The following is a 12,222-nucleotide window of genomic DNA, read 5'->3' on the forward strand; positions in this document are numbered from 1 at the left end:
AGGCTGTGTGAAGGCTGTATGAAGGCTGTGTGAAGGTTGTATGAAGGTTGTATGAAGGCTGTATGAAGGCTGTGTGAAGGTTGTGTGAAGGTTGTATGAAGGCTGTATGAAGGCTGTATGAAGGCTGTATGAAGGTTGTATGAAGGCTGTGTGGTTGTATGAAGGTTGTATGAAGGTTGTGTGAAGGTTGTATGAAGGTTGTGTGAAGGTTGTGTGAAGGTTGTGTGAAGGTTGAATGAAGGTTGTATGAAGGTTGTATGAAGGTTGTGTGAAGGTTGTGTGAAGGTTGTGTGAATGTTGTGTGAAGGTTGTGTGAAGGTTGTATGAAGGTTGTATGAAGGTTGTGTGAAGGTTGTATGAAGGCTGTATGAAGGTTGTATGAAGGTTGTATGAAGGTTGTATGAAGGTTGTATGAAGGTTGTGTGAAGGTTGTATGAAGGCTGTATGAAGGTTGTATGAAGGTTGTATGAAGGCTGTATGAAGGCTGTATGAATGCTGTATGAAGGCTGTGTGAAGGTTGTATGAAGGTTGTGTGAAGGTTGTATGAAGGCTGTATGAAGGTTGTGTGAAGGTTGTGTGAAGGCTGTGTGAAGGCTGTATGAAGGTTGTATGAAGGTTGTATGAAGGTTGTATGAAGGCTGTATGAAGGCTGTATGAAGGCTGTATGAAGGTTGTATGAAGGCTGTATGAAGGCTGTATGAAGGCTGTGTGAAGGCTGTATAAAGGTTGTATGAAGGTTGTATGAAGGTTGTATGAAGGTTGTATGAAGGCTGTATGAAGGTTGTGTGAAGGTTGTATGAAGGTTGTGTGAAGGTTGTATGAAGGTTGTATGAAGGTTGTGTCAAGGATGTGTGAAGGCTGTATGAAGGTTGTATGAAGGTTGTATGAAGTTTGTATGAAGGCTGTATGAAGGCTGTATGAAGGCTGTATGAAGGTTGTATGAAGGCTGTATGAAGGTTGTATGAAGGTTGTATGAAGGTTGTATGAAGTTTGTATGAAGGCTGTATGAAGGCTGTATGAAGACTGTATGATGGTTGTATGAAGGCTGTATGAATTTTGTATGAAGGCTGTATGAAGGCTGTGTGAAGGCTGTGTGAAGGTTGTATGAAGGTTGTGTGAAGGTTGTATGAAGGCTGTATGAAGGTTGTGTGAAGGTTGTATGAAGGTTGTGTGAAGGTTGTGTGAAGGTTGTATGAAGGTTGTGTGAAGGTTGTGTGAAGGTTGTATGAAGGCTGTATGAAGGTTGTGTGAAGGTTGTATGAAGGTTGTGTGAAGGTTGTGTGAAGGTTGTATGAAGGTTGTGTGAAGGTTGTGTGAAGGCTGTATGAAGGCTGTGTGAAGGTTGTGTGAAGGTTGTGTGAAGGTTGTATGAAGGTTGTATGAAGGTTGTATGAAGGTTGTGTGAAGGTTGTATGAAGGCTGTATGAAGGTTGTGTGAAGGTTGTATGAAGGCTGTATGAAGGCTGTGTGAAGGTTCTATGAACGCTGTATGAAGGTTGTGTGAAGGTTGTGTGAAGGTTGTATGAAGGCTGTATGAAGGCTGTGTGAAGGTTGTATGAAGGCTGTATGAAGGTTGTGTGAAGGTTGTGTGAAGGTTGTATGAAGGTTGTATGAAGGCTGTTTGAAGGCTGTATGAAGGTTGTATGAAGGCTGTGTGAAGGTTGTATGAAGGTTGTATGAAGGTTGTATGAAGGTTGTATGAAGGCTGTATGAAGGCTGTGTGAAGGCTGTGTGAAGGTTGTATGAAGGTTGTGTGAAGGTTGTATGAAGGCTGTATGAAGGTTGTGTGAAGGTTGTATGAAGGTTGTGTGAAGGTTGTGTGAAGGTTGTATGAAGGTTGTGTGAAGGTTGTGTGAAGGTTGTATGAAGGCTGTATGAAGGTTGTGTGAAGGTTGTATGAAGGTTGTGTGAAGGTTGTGTGAAGGTTGTATGAAGGTTGTGTGAAGGTTGTGTGAAGGCTGTATGAAGGCTGTGTGAAGGTTGTGTGAAGGTTGTGTGAAGGTTGTATGAAGGTTGTATGAAGGTTGTATGAAGGTTGTGTGAAGGTTGTATGAAGGCTGTATGAAGGTTGTGTGAAGGTTGTGTGAAGGTTGTGTGAAGGTTGTGTGAAGGTTGTATGAAGGCTGTATGAAGGCTGTATGAATTTTGTATGAAGGCTGTATGAAGGCTGTGTGAATGTTGTATGAAGGCTGTATGAAGGCTGTGTGAAGGTTGTATGAAGGTTGTATGAAGGCTGTATGAATTTTGTATGAAGGCTGTATGAAGGCCGTATGAATTTTGTATGAAGGCTGTATGAAGGCTGTGTGAATTTTGTATGAAGGTTGTATGAAGGCTGTATGAAGGCTGTGTGAAGGTTCTATGAACGCTGTATGAAGGTTGTGTGAAGGTTGTGTGAAGGTTGTATGAAGGCTGTATGAAGGATGTGTGAAGGTTGTATGAAGGCTGTATGAAGGTTGTGTGAAGGTTGTGTGAAGGTTGTATGAAGGTTGTATGAAGGCTGTTTGAAGGCTGTATGAAGGTTGTATGAAGGCTGTGTGAAGGTTGTATGAAGGTTGTATGAAGGTTGTATGAAGGTTGTATGAAGGTTGTATGAAGGTTGTATGAAGGTTGTGTGAAGGTTGTATGAAGGCTGTATGAAGGTTGTATGAAGGTTGTATGCAGGTTGTATGAAGGTTGTATGAAGGTTGTGTGAAGGTTGTATGAAGGCTGTATGAAGGTTGTGTGAAGGTTGTATGAAGGTTGTGTGAAGGTTGTGTGAAGGTTGTATGAAGGCTGTGTGAAGGTTGTATGAAGGCTGTATGAAGGCTGTGTGAAGGTTGTATGAAGGTTGTATGAAGGCTGTATGAAGGCTGTGTGAAGGTTGTGTGAAGGTTGTATGAAGGCTGTATGAAGGCTGTATGAAGGCTGTATGAAGGTTGTATGAAGGTTGTGTGAAGGTTGTGTGAAGGCTGTATGAAGGCTGTATGAAGGTTGTATGAAGGTTGTATGAAGGCTGTATGAAGGCTGTATGAAGGTTGTGTGAAGGCTGTGTGAAGGCTGTATGAAGGTTGTGTGAAGGTTGTATGAAGGCTGTATGAAGGTTGTGTGAAGGCTGTGTGAAGGCTGTATGAAGGTTGTATGAAGGTTGTATGAAGGCTGTGTGAAGGTTGTGTGAAGGTTGTATGAAGGCTGTGTGAAGGTTGTGTGAAGGTTGTGTGAAGGTTGTATGAAGGTTGTATGAAGGTTGTGTGAAGGCTGTGTGAAGGTTGTATGAAGGCTGTATGAAGGTTGTGTGAAGGTTGTATGAAGGTTGTATGAAGGTTGTGTGAAGGCTGTGTGAAGGCTGTATGAAGGTTGTATGAAGGTTGTATGAAGGCTGTGTGAAGGTTGTGTGAAGGTTGTATGAAGGCTGTGTGAAGGTTGTGTGAAGGTTGTGTGAAGGTTGTATGAAGGTTGTATGAAGGTTGTGTGAAGGTTGTGTGAAGGTTGTGTGAAGGTTGTATGAAGGTTGTATGAAGGTTGTATGAAGGTTGTGTGAAGGTTGTATGAAGGCTGTATGAAGGTTGTGTGAAGGTTGTGTGAAGGTTGTATGAAGGTTGTGTGAAGGCTGTGTGAAGGCTGTATGAAGGTTGTATGAAGGCTGTATGAAGGTTGTATGAAGGTTGTGTGAAGGTTGTGTGAAGGTTGTGTGAAGGTTGTGTGAAGGTTGTATGAAGGTTGTGTGAAGGTTGTGTGAAGGTTGTGTGAAGGTTGTATGAAGGTTGTATGAAGGTTGTATGAAGGTTGTGTGAAGGTTGTATGAAGGCTGTATGAAGGTTGTGTGAAGGTTGTGTGAAGGTTGTGTGAAGGTTGTGTGAAGGTTGTATGAAGGCTGTATGAAGGCTGTATGAATTTTGTATGAAGGCTGTATGAAGGCTGTATGAATTTTGTATGAAGGCTGTATGAAGGCTATGTGAATTTTGTATGAAGGCTGTATGAAGGCTGTGTGAAGGTTGTATGAAGGTTGTATGAAGGCTGTATGAATTTTGTATGAAGGCTGTATGAAGGCTGTGTGAAGGCTGTGTGAAGGTTGTATGAAGGTTGTGTGAAGGTTGTATGAAGGCTGTATGAAGGTTGTGTGAAGGTTGTATGAAGGTTGTGTGAAGGTTGTGTGAAGGTTGTATGAAGGTCCTGTGAAGGTTGTGTGAAGGTTGTATGAAGGCTGTATGAAGGTTGTGTGAAGGTTGTATGAAGGTTGTGTGAATGTTGTGTGAAGGTTGTATGAAGGTTGTGTGAAGGTTGTGTGAAGGCTGTATGAAGGCTGTGTGAAGGTTGTGTGAAGGTTGTGTGAAGGTTGTATGAAGGTTGTATGAAGGTTGTATGAAGGTTGTGTGAAGGTTGTATGAAGGTTGTATGAAGGTTGTGTGAAGGTTGTATGAAGGCTGTATGAAGGCTGTGTGAAGGTTGTATGAAGGCTGTATGAAGGTTGTGTGAAGGTTGTGTGAAGGTTGTATGAAGGTTGTATGAAGGCTGTTTGAAGGCTGTATGAAGGTTGTATGAAGGCTGTGTGAAGGTTGTATGAAGGTTGTATGAAGGTTGTATGAAGGTTGTATGAAGGTTGTATGAAGGTTGTGTGAAGGTTGTATGAAGGCTGTATGAAGGTTGTATGAAGGTTGTATGAAGGTTGTGTGAAGGTTGTGTGAAGGCTGTATGAAGGCTGTGTGAAGGCTGTATGAAGGCTGTGTGAAGGCTGTGTGAAGGTTGTGTGAAGGCTGTGTGAAGGCTGTATGAAGGCTGTGTGAAGGTTGTATGAAGGTTGTATGAAGGCTGTATGAAGGCTGTGTGAAGGTTGTGTGAAGGTTGTATGAAGGCTGTATGAAGGCTGTATGAAGGCTGTATGAAGGTTGTATGAAGGCTGTGTGGTTGTATGAAGGTTGTATGAAGGTTGTGTGAAGGTTGTATGAAGGTTGTGTGAAGGTTGTGTGAAGGTTGTGTGAAGGTTGAATGAAGGTTGTATGAAGGTTGTATGAAGGTTGTGTGAAGGTTGTGTGAAGGTTGTGTGAATGTTGTGTGAAGGTTGTGTGAAGGTTGTATGAAGGTTGTATGAAGGCTGTATGAAGGCGTTATGAAGGTTGTATGAAGGCTGTATGAAGGCTGTATGAAGGTTGTATGAAGGTTGTATGAAGGCTGTATGAAGGATGTATGAAGGTTGTGTGAAGGTTGTATGAAGGCTGTATGAAGGCTGTATGAAGGTTGTATGAATGCTGTATGAAGGCTGTATGAAGGTTGTGTGAAGGTTGTATGAAGGTTGTGTGAAGGCTGTATGAAGGTTGTGTGAAGGCTGTATGAAGGTTGTGTGAAGGCTGTATGAAGGTTGTGTGAAGGTTGTATGAAGGTTGTGTGAAGGTTGTGTGAAGGCTGTGTGAAGGTTGTGTGAAGGTTGTGTGTAGGCTGTGTGAAGGTTGTGTGAAGGTTGTATGAAGGCTGTATGAAGGTTGTATGAAGGCTGTATGAAGATTGTATGAAGGTTGTATGAAGGCTGTATGAAGGCTGTATGAAGGTTGTATGAAGGTTGTATGAAGGTTGTGTGAAGGCTGTATGAAGGTTGTGTGAAGGTTGTATGAAGGTTGTGTGAAGGCTGTATGAAGGTTGTGTGAAGGTTGTGTGAAGGTTGTGTGAAGGTTGTATGAAGGCTGTATGAAGGTTGTATGAAGGTTGTGTGAAGGCTGTATGAAGGTTGTATGAAGGCTGTGTGAAGGTTGTATGAAGGTTGTGTGAATGCTGTATGAAGGTTGTGTGAAGGCTGTCCTGTATGAAGGCTGTGTGAAGGTTGTGTGAAGGCTGTATGAAGGTTGTATGAAGGTTGTATGAAGGTTGTGTGAAGGCTGTATGAAGGTTGTATGAAGGTTGTATGAAGGTTGTATGAAGGCTGTGTGAAGGTTGTATGAAGGTTGTGTGAAGGTTGTATGAAGGTTGTATGAAGGTTGTATGAAGGCTGTGTGAAGGCTGTGTGAAGGTTGGATGAAGGTTGTATGAAGGTTGTATGAAGGCTGTGTGAAGGTTGTATGAAGGTTGTATGAAGGTTGTATGAAGGTTGTATGAAGGCTGTGTGAAGGCTGTGTGAAGGTTGTATGAAGGTTGTGTGAAGGCTGTGTGAAGGCTGTGTGAAGGCTGTGTGAAGGTTGTATGAAGGTTGTGTGAAGGCTGTATGAACGCTGTGTGAAGGTTGTATGAAGGCTGTATGAAGGCTGTATGAAGGCTGTGTGAAGGTTGTGTGAAGGTTGTATGAAGGCTGTGTGAAGGTTGTATGAAGGTTGTGTGAAGGTTGTATGAAGGCTGTATGAAGGCTGTGTGAAGGTTGTATGAAGGTTGTATGAAGGCTGTGTGAAGGTTGTATGAAGGTTGTATGACGGCTGTATGATGGCTGTGTGAAGGTTGTATGAAGGCTGTGTGAAGGTTGTATGAAGGTTGTATGAAGGCTGTGTGAAGGTTGTATGAAGGCTGTGTGAAGGTTGTATGAAGGTTGTATGAAGGTTGTATGAAGGCTGTGTGAAGGCTGTGTGAAGGTTGTATGAAGGTTGTATGAAGGCTGTGTGAAGGTTGTATGAAGGTTGTATGAAGGCTGTATGAAGGTTGTATGAAGGCTGTGTGAAGGTTGTGTGAAGGTTGTATGAAGGTTGTATGAAGTCTGTATGAAGGTTGTATGAAGGCTGTATGAAGGTTGTATAAAGGTTGTGTGAAGGTTGTATGAAGGTTGTATGAAGGCTGTATGAAGGTTGTGTGAAGGTTGTAAGAAGGTTGTATGAAGGTTGTATGAAGGTTGTATGAAGGTTGTATGAAGGCTGTGTGAAGGTTGTATGAAGGTTGTATGAAGGCTGTATGAATGCTGTGTGAAGGTTGTATGAAGGTTGTATGAAGGTTGTGTGAAGGTTGTATGAAGGCTGTATGAAGGCTGTGTGAAGGCTGTGTGAAGGTTGTATGAAGGTTGTGTGAAGGCTGTGTGAAGGTTGTATGAAGGTTGTATGAAGGCTGTATGAAGGCTGTATGAAGGTTGTGTGAAGGTTGTATGAAGGCTGTATGAAGGCTGTGTGAAGGTTGTATGAAGGTTGTGTGAAGTTTGTGTGAAGGTTGTATGAAGGCTGTATGAAGGCTGTGTGAAGGTTGTATGAAGGTTGTATGAAGGCTGTATGAAGGCTGTGTGAAGGTTGTGTGAAGGTTGTATGAAGGCTGTATGAAGGTTGTATAAAGGTTGTATGAAGGTTGTATAAAGGCTGTATGAAGGCTGTGTGAAGGTTGTATGAAGGTTGTATGAAGGCTGTGTGAAGGTTGTATGAAGGCTGTATGAAGGTTGTATGAAGGTTGTATGAAGGTTGTGTGAAGGTTGTATGAAGGTTGTGTGAAGGCTGTATGAAGGTTGTATGAAGGCTGTATGAAGGTTGTGTGAAGGCTGTGTGAAGGTTGTGTGAAGGTTGTGTGAAGGCTGTATGAAGGCTGTATGAAGGCTGTATGAAGGTTGTGTGAAGGTTGTGTGAAGGTTGTGTGAAGGTTGTATGAAGGTTGTGTGAAGGTTGTTTGAAGGTTGTATGAAGGCTGTATGAAGGTTGTGTGAAGGCTGTGTGAAGGTTGTGTGAAGGTTGTGTGAAGGCTGTATGAAGGCTGTGTGAAGGTTGTATGAAGGTTGTGTGAAGGTTGTGTGAATGTTGTATGAAGGTTGTATGAAGGCTGTGTCAAGGCTGTATGAAGGCTGTATGAAGGTTGTGTGAAGGCTGTGTGAAGGTTGTGTGAAGGTTGTGTGAAGGTTGTGTGAAGGTTGTGTGAAGGCTGTATGAAGGCTGTATGAAGGTTGTGTGAAGGCTGTATGAAGGTTGTATGAAGGTTGTGTGAAGGTTGTGTGAAGGCTGTATGAAGGCTGTATGAAGGTTGTGTGAAGGCTGTGTGAAGGTTGTGTGAAGGTTGTGTGAAGGCTGTATGAAGGCTGTATGAAGGTTGTGTGAAGGTTGTGTGAAGGCTGTGTGAAGGTTGTGTGAAGGTTGTGTGAAGGCTGTATGAAGGTTGTGTGAAGGTTGTATGAAGGCTGTATGAAGGCTGTGTGAAGGTTGTATGAAGGTTGTGTGAAGGCTGTGTGAAGGTTGTATGAAGGCTGTATTAAGGTTGTGTGAAGGTTGTATGAAGGTTGTATGAAGGTTGTGTGAAGGTTGTGTGAAGGCTGTATGAAGGCTGTATGAAGGTTGTGTGAAGGCTGTGTGAAGGTTGTGTGAAGGTTGTGTGAAGGCTGTATGAAGGCTGTATGAAGGTTGTGTGAAGGTTGTGTGAAGGCTGTGTGAAGGTTGTGTGAAGGTTGTGTGAAGGCTGTATGAAGGTTGTGTGAAGGTTGTATGAAGGCTGTATGAAGGCTGTGTGAAGGTTGTATGAAGGTTGTGTGAAGGCTGTGTGAAGGTTGTATGAAGGCTGTATTAAGGTTGTGTGAAGGTTGTATGAAGGTTGTATGAAGGTTGTGTGAAGGCTGTGTGAAGGCTGTATGAAGGTTGTATGAAGGTTGTATGAAGGCTGTGTGAAGGTTGTGTGAAGGTTGTATGAAGGCTGTGTGAAGGTTGTGTGAAGGTTGTGTGAAGGTTGTATGAAGGTTGTATGAAGGTTGTGTGAAGGTTGTGTGAAGGTTGTGTGAAGGTTGTATGAAGGTTGTATGAAGGTTGTATGAAGGTTGTGTGAAGGTTGTATGAAGGCTGTATGAAGGTTGTGTGAAGGTTGTGTGAAGGTTGTATGAAGGTTGTGTGAAGGCTGTGTGAAGGCTGTATGAAGGTTGTATGAAGGCTGTATGAAGGCTGTATGAAGGTTGTATGAAGGTTGTATGAAGGCTGTGTGAAGGTTGTATGAAGGCTGTGTGAAGGTTGTGTGAAGGTTGTGTGAAGGTTGTATGAAGGTTGTATGAAGGTTGTATGAAGGCTGTGTGAAGGTTGTATGAAGGCTGTGTGAAGGTTGTGTGAAGGTTGTGTGAAGGTTGTATGAAGGTTGTATGAAGGTTGTATGAAGGCTGTGTGAAGGTTGTATGAAGGCTGTGTGAAGGTTGTGTGAAGGTTGTGTGAAGGTTGTATGAAGGCTGTATGAAGGTTGTGTGAAGGCTGTGTGAAGGTTGTGTGAAGGTTGTATGAAGGTTGTGTGAAGGCTGTATGAAGGTTGTGTGAAGGTTGTATGAAGGTTGTGTGAAGGTTGTGTGAAGGTTGTATGAAGGCTGTGTGAAGGTTGTGTGAAGGCTGTGTGAAGGTTGTATGAAGGTTGTATGAAGGTTGTATGAAGGCTGTATGAAGGCTGTATGAAGGTTGTATGAAGGTTGTGTGAAGGTTGTGTGAAGGTTGTATGAAGGCTGTATGAAGGTTGTGTGAAGGTTGTGTGAAGGCTGTGTGAAGGTTGTGTGAAGGTTGTGTGAAGGTTGTGTGAAGGCTGTGTGAAGGTTGTATGAAGGTTGTATGAAGGTTGTATGAAGGTTGTGTGAAGGCTGTGTGAAGGCTGTATGAAGGTTGTATGAAGGCTGTATGAAGGCTGTATGAAGGTTGTATGAAGGTTGTATGAAGGCTGTGTGAAGGTTGTATGAAGGCTGTGTGAAGGTTGTGTGAAGGTTGTGTGAAGGTTGTATGAAGGTTGTATGAAGGTTGTATGAAGGCTGTGTGAAGGTTGTATGAAGGCTGTGTGAAGGTTGTGTGAAGGTTGTGTGAAGGTTGTATGAAGGTTGTATGAAGGTTGTATGAAGGCTGTGTGAAGGTTGTATGAAGGCTGTGTGAAGGTTGTGTGAAGGTTGTGTGAAGGTTGTATGAAGGCTGTATGAAGGTTGTGTGAAGGCTGTGTGAAGGTTGTGTGAAGGTTGTATGAAGGTTGTGTGAAGGCTGTATGAAGGTTGTGTGAAGGTTGTATGAAGGTTGTGTGAAGGTTGTGTGAAGGTTGTATGAAGGCTGTGTGAAGGTTGTGTGAAGGCTGTGTGAAGGTTGTATGAAGGTTGTATGAAGGTTGTATGAAGGCTGTATGAAGGCTGTATGAAGGTTGTATGAAGGTTGTGTGAAGGTTGTGTGAAGGTTGTATGAAGGCTGTATGAAGGTTGTGTGAAGGTTGTGTGAAGGCTGTGTGAAGGTTGTGTGAAGGTTGTGTGAAGGTTGTGTGAAGGCTGTGTGAAGGTTGTATGAAGGTTGTATGAAGGTTGTATGAAGGTTGTATGAAGGTTGTATGAAGGTTGTATGAAGGCTGTGTCAAGGTTGTGTGAAGGTTGTGTGAAGGTTGTATGAAGGTTGTGTGAAGGTTGTGTGAAGGTTGTATGAAGGCTGTATGAAGGTTGTATGAAGGTTGTGTGAAGGTTGTGTGAAGGTTGTGTGAAGGTTGTGTGAAGGTTGTATGAAGGTTGTGTGAAGGTTGTGTGAAGGTTGTGTGAAGGTTGTATGAAGGTTGTATGAAGGTTGTATGAAGGTTGTGTGAAGGTTGTATGAAGGCTGTATGAAGGTTGTGTGAAGGTTGTGTGAAGGTTGTGTGAAGGTTGTGTGAAGGTTGTATGAAGGCTGTATGAAGGCTGTATGAATTTTGTATGAAGGCTGTATGAAGGCCGTATGAATTTTGTATGAAGGCTGTATGAAGGCTGTGTGAATTTTGTATGAAGGCTGTATGAAGGTTGTATGAAGGTTGTATGAAGGCTGTGTGAAGGTTGTATGAAGGTTGTATGAAGGCTGTATGAATGCTGTGTGAAGGTTGTATGAAGGTTGTATGAAGGTTGTGTGAAGGTTGTATGAAGGCTGTATGAAGGCTGTGTGAAGGCTGTGTGAAGGTTGTATGAAGGTTGTGTGAAGGCTGTGTGAAGGTTGTATGAAGGTTGTATGAAGGCTGTATGAAGGCTGTATGAAGGTTGTGTGAAGGTTGTATGAAGGCTGTATGAAGGCTGTGTGAAGGTTGTATGAAGGTTGTGTGAAGTTTGTGTGAAGGTTGTATGAAGGCTGTATGAAGGCTGTGTGAAGGTTGTATGAAGGTTGTATGAAGGTTGTATGAAGGTTGTATGAAGGCTGTGTGAAGGTTGTGTGAAGGTTGTATGAAGGCTGTATGAAGGTTGTATAAAGGTTGTATGAAGGTTGTATAAAGGCTGTATGAAGGCTGTGTGAAGGTTGTATGAAGGTTGTATGAAGGCTGTGTGAAGGTTGTATGAAGGCTGTATGAAGGTTGTATGAAGGTTGTATGAAGGTTGTATGAAGGTTGTGTGAAGGTTGTGTGAAGGCTGTATGAAGGTTGTGTGAAGGTTGTATGAAGGTTGTGTGAAGGCTGTATGAAGGTTGTATGAAGGCTGTATGAAGGTTGTGTGAAGGCTGTGTGAAGGTTGTGTGAAGGTTGTGTGAAGGCTGTATGAAGGCTGTATGAAGGCTGTATGAAGGTTGTGTGAAGGTTGTGTGAAGGTTGTGTGAAGGTTGTATGAAGGTTGTGTGAAGGTTGTTTGAAGGTTGTATGAAGGTTGTGTGAAGGTTGTGTGAAGGTTGTATGAAGGTTGTGTGAAGGTTGTGTGAATGTTGTATGAAGGTTGTATGAAGGTTGTGTGAAGGTTGTGTGAAGGCTGTATGAAGGCTGTATGAAGGCTGTATGAAGGTTGTGTGAAGGCTGTGTGAAGGCTGTATGAAGGTTGTGTGAAGGTTGTATGAAGGCTGTATGAAGGCTGTGTGAAGGTTGTATGAAGGTTGTGTGAAGGCTGTGTGAAGGTTGTATGAAGGCTGTGTGAAGGCTGTGTGAAGGTTGTGTGAAGGCTGTGTGAAGGTTGTGTGAAGGTTGTGTGAAGGTTGTGTGAAGGCTGTGTGAAGGTTGTATGAAGGTTGTATGAAGGTTGTATGAAGGTTGTATGAAGGTTGTATGAAGGTTGTATGAAGGTTGTGTGAAGGCTGTATGAAGGTTGTGTGAAGGTTGTATGAAGGTTGTGTGAAGGTTGTGTGAAGGCTGTGTGAAGGCTGTATGAAGGTTGTGTGAATGTTGTATGAAGGTTGTATGAAGGTTGTATGAAGGTTGTGTGAAGGCTGTATGAAGGTTGTGTGAAGGCTGTATGAAGGTTGTGTGAAGGTTGTATGAAGGTTGTATGAAGGCTGTATGAAGGCTGTATGAAGGCTGTATGAAGGTTGTGTGAAGGCTGTGTGAATGTTGTGTGAAGGTTGTATGAAGGTTGTGTGAAGGTTGTGTGAAGATGTATGAAGGCTGTATGAAGGTTGTGTGAAGGCTGTGTGAAGGTTGTGTGAAGGTTGTGTGAAGGTTGTATGAAGG

The sequence above is a fragment of the Notolepis coatsorum genome (assembly GCF_963971535.1).
Source record: "Notolepis coatsorum genome assembly, chromosome: 5".
Lineage (NCBI taxonomy): Eukaryota > Metazoa > Chordata > Actinopteri > Aulopiformes > Paralepididae > Notolepis > Notolepis coatsorum.